At 46.0% G+C, this 4191-nt stretch overlaps 1 protein-coding gene across 2 annotated transcripts in view; it reads left to right on the forward strand.

Annotated features, from left to right (window-relative positions):
* Positions 1 to 4191, forward strand: part of FOXO3 (forkhead box O3) — a 58344-nt gene that overhangs the window by 16233 nt on the left and 37920 nt on the right. The window contains exon 1 of one of the 2 annotated variants that reach the window (XM_026845074.1): positions 4135 to 4155. The exons of the other annotated variant lie outside the window; for it this stretch is intronic. The gene's annotated coding sequence lies outside the window, so the exon portion shown is untranslated. Of the gene's footprint in view, positions 1 to 4134; positions 4156 to 4191 lie in introns of those variants that run through there. 2 annotated transcript variants of the gene reach the window in all.

A 4191-nucleotide genomic window follows, 5' to 3' on the forward strand; every position in this document is an offset into this window, starting at 1 on the left:
GGGGGGGGCATGAACTGTTAGATGCACAAGGAGTTTGCAAGTGCTGGAGAAATACCATCACACAGGTAATAGCAGGTTTTGCATAGTTAGTAGGTTTCAGAAGCTCACACCAAAGCCTATTTTTAAACAGGGAACCACTTTGAAGGAATCCAAAAGCATCCCGCATAGTGCAATTTGCACTTTCTATCTCAAATCTTTTCCTGTCTCTTTATAGTAGCCAGTCCTTGATACAGCATAAGTCCCATAAAAACTTAATTTTCCATTGATGCTGTTATGTTTAAATGATAGTAAGTTAAAACATTTAATAATTTAAATTGCTCATGCAGTATAATTGCATTTCAGTTTTGCTGTCTGTGGTTGGGTTTAACACCCAGGCATTTACAAGACATCGTGGGGCATGTTCTGCTCTTGCTCCATGTGCCAACCTCCCGCTGGCATGAGACAGAGGTCCTGTTAGACTCATAGGAGAGATGAGGATTGTACCTTTTTTGTAGCTGCTTATTTTCTGAGGTGCGAGTTTGGATTTCCCAGCACTTACACTGAGGTTAATGGTCAGGATCCCATCAGTACTGCATGGCCGTTTCTGCACCCACTGCCCTGGGGTGCTGGAGTGGGAACAGTAGGTTCTGCCCTCTCTGCTCCCACATGACACCTGCAAAGTTTATCTGCTTTTAAGCTTGTTTGTGCTCACTTCTTGAACAATGTATGCTGTGTGAATTGTTTTTCAGGCTTTTAGTCAAGCAGAAAGGCAACTTTTTGTACTTTATGCCAAAAGTGATGGAAATATTTTACCCATGTTTGTAATTGGACTCAGTAATGAACTTAACCATTTAGTTACTTAACCATTTAGTTACTTAACCTGAACTTAACCTGTTGTAAAGCGAGCTGAGAGGAAGGGGAATGGTTTAAAAAACATTGTTGTTTAGACATGCGCTGAAATGTACTGCTGTATTGGGAGGTGCACAAGTTCTGGGCAGTAAGAAATACAGAGGAACTTGCAGTGAAATCTTCAGCAATCATCAGTATGTATGATTTTGGTATGTGGATTAATATAAAAAAAATAATACATGTTCTGGGTTTTAATTCAGCTAAGAGGCTTGATATAGTACAAATGAAGATAAGATCAAAATCATCTCTCTTCTCCTTTATTCCTACAACTTTTCTAACCTTTCTTCCAGTGCTTTGTTGGGCTCTCTAACAACAGCACTGGGAAAATAGAAAAGGCTAGTGGGCATAACCTCTGATTTTCATGTCATTCTACCTATTTATATATGGTTTTTTCACCAATTTTACGTTTTTGGTGGAAAGGAGCTAGCAGCAATGCTGTGAATCCCAGGAAAGGTGCTTCCTTTTTTCAGCTGAGAGAGCAATGCAATACTTCAGAGTGTATTACAGGCTTGGAATAGTCCTTATTACAGTCATGAGTATTAATACTAATGTCATGACATGTGAATTATTATTTCTCAATGCCAGTCACTGCAAGCATCCCCTGTTGCTCTAAATGTAAGAAGCAGTATATTTGGTTGGGACAATGGATTATCTGAGCAAGAAAAAGAAATGCAGACCGCAGTGTTTCGCATAACATACTGTTTGTTTTCACCGCTTACCCAGGCTGACTTTTTCTGGCAAAAGCCCAGCACCTACACCTGAGGAGTCTGTGCCAAGCTTGGTAGGTCTGACACAAACAGTACAGCAACACTGATTTTTTTTGCAGATTTCTTTCTGTAGGAAAGGGCATCATGAAGGCTCTTCTCCAGGATTGCTAATGACAGGGCACAATAGCCTTGCCACTGCCTTATTAGCACAGTATTACAAACGTGCTTCATGGAGTCTCCATCAATAGCGTTGCCAGCTTTCAGTATGTAGCAGGAGGAGCAAGGTCTCCATTAAGACCTTGACTCATGGGTTAGTAGGGTGAAGCTCGCACCTTCTCCAGGCTGGGCAGGCAGCCGTGCCGTGTGCCGTGCCAGTGGAGGCTCACCCTGGAGGGAAGGCAGGCAGCGTTGGTCCCGACAGCCCTGCCCTGAGGGCTGTGTCGGGGATAGACGGCTTCATCTTGTGGATAAGGCAGGAGACATAGTCTGATCCCGTGGGTGGGGATTAGAGCCAGAGGCTGCCGAAGGAGCATACTGAATGAGTTTATATTCTAGCCGTGCACCTCGCTGGCCAGTGGCACCCTTTTGGGGAGCTCTGGTGAGCCTCCCATCCTGACAGTCCTGGTCTATCTTGTGGGGTGCTGTCCCCCGCCAGGCTGGCTTTTCCTGCCCTCTGCACACAGCTGATGCCACTGAACCTGGGGTCTTTCCCCAGCCCAACCCTTTATGCCAGCACTGGCACGGCCTTTCCCCTGCATCCCATGAGGACAGGCGAGTTTTGGCATCCCCCTTCTCCTGCTGCAGCAGCCTGGGGGAGTAAGCCCTTTCGGGGGGCCCAGGATACCCCCAAGGCAGTGGGTAGAGACCCGGATCCTCGGCGTCTTGGGCAGCCCCCCAGCACAGCATGAGCACAGTGGGGTGTCTGTGCTGTGACTTGCACGCCTGCTTGCATCCCCATGGGTGTGGGCTCTAATCCTGGCTTCAAATTTTAAATATTGACAGAGTTAATTCCTGACTGCTTCAGACTGCAGAAACTGGTCTCTGATAAGGCTGTGTTTAATAAGGATATTCGTGGTAAAGAGCTTTGTTGGCTAGACAGAGCTTTACCTTGCTGAGCCCTGCTCTGTCGGGCGAGGAAGAGGAGGTGGTCTCCCATAGAGCTCCCTTCTTGCAGCCAGGCAGTGCGGTGGGATAGGAGACACAGGGGTGTGATACCTCTTTCTTCTCCTCAAAAAACAGCCACAAAATACCCCTGCATAGTTGGCTTCAGACGGCACGAGGAGCCAGAGTAAATGTACTGCTGCAGTAAGCCTAAACTCTTAAACAAATGCCAAAAATAAAAGCAGCCTACCTTACTTTTTCCACCTTACATAGCAGTTTCCAACCACATCAAGTGAAAAGTCTAGGTGGGTGTATAAGTGTTTATCATCACTGAGTAATACACATTACATTAGCTGGGACATTTGTTTTGTTCCTGACGCTGGTTTTAAAATGGTTTTAGTGAGGGCAGGAAAAATGATTTAAGTTTATATTGTCCCCTAAGAGATAGGAGGGTGTTCCTGATTTGGGGAAGAAAGCTGGGAATGTAAGTAATGCTACTTTTTTTCTTTTCCTTCCACCACAACTGCAAATAGGTTGAAAGGCACACGGTGGAAATGCAGAATCCAGCAGTGCAGGCTTGCTTTCTCTAAGAGATGGTGTCAGAGCAGTTTCTGTGCCTGCATTTGTTGGTAGCAATTGTGTCCTCCAGTATTTGAAAATTGTTTACAGTAAAGTAAAATTTTATATCCAAAGCAACAAAAAATTGAGAACAGATCCCCATCCGAAACTGTACTCTTTTTTTTTTTTTTTTTCCCCCTGTAATTTTCTCTTGTATGAAATACTGCAAGTCTCTTTCCAGAGAAACCTAGCCCTGGCTAAACTGCACCTGAAGATGAGCGCTAACTGGTGCACGGAGGAGGGCTCGCTGCTGTGCAGGAAGCAGGTGATGGTGCAGCATCTCTGACCTGGGCGTGGTACTGGGGGAGTGGATATCGATGAGGGAGCAGCAGATATGGTGCATGTCGTAGAAGGGGGCAGGTTTTGTCAGCTGTGCTTGGGTGAGGTCTGCACCAAAAGCACTCAAAACAGTGAGAGGGCAAGTCATGGCGTGCAAAAGTTTTGGCCCTCTGCATTCTGCAAATGGTGGTGGTGTGATGCTGAGCAGGCTTCGGGGGGGATGTTACCAGTATGTGGGGAGGGATGGATTGAGGAGGTCTCTGAAAGCAGGGTGAGAGGCAAGGTCCTAGTCTACTAGTTTTATACAGGCTCTGAAAGTCAGAAGCATACCCAGTATAGACCCAGAGGATACATAAGAGCTAGCTAGCGTAAGGGGAACGCAGGTGCATCTGGATGTCCTAGACAAAGAAAACCTTGTTACCTTGCGGGGCTTTAGCCTTTGATGCATTCATTTCAGTCACAGGATGTTCAAGTTTAGCCAGGAGTTGGCAGACAGATGTACCGCAAGGCAGTTCACAGAGTGACTCAGTCTAGGCGAGCGTGAAGAGTCATCCACATAAAGGTAACCTATTACAGTATTTTCACAGAAACTTGCCCC

Source organism: Athene cunicularia (assembly GCF_003259725.1).
Source record: "Athene cunicularia isolate RWA chromosome 3 unlocalized genomic scaffold, athCun1 chr3_part1, whole genome shotgun sequence".
Taxonomy (NCBI): Eukaryota; Metazoa; Chordata; class Aves; order Strigiformes; family Strigidae; genus Athene; species Athene cunicularia.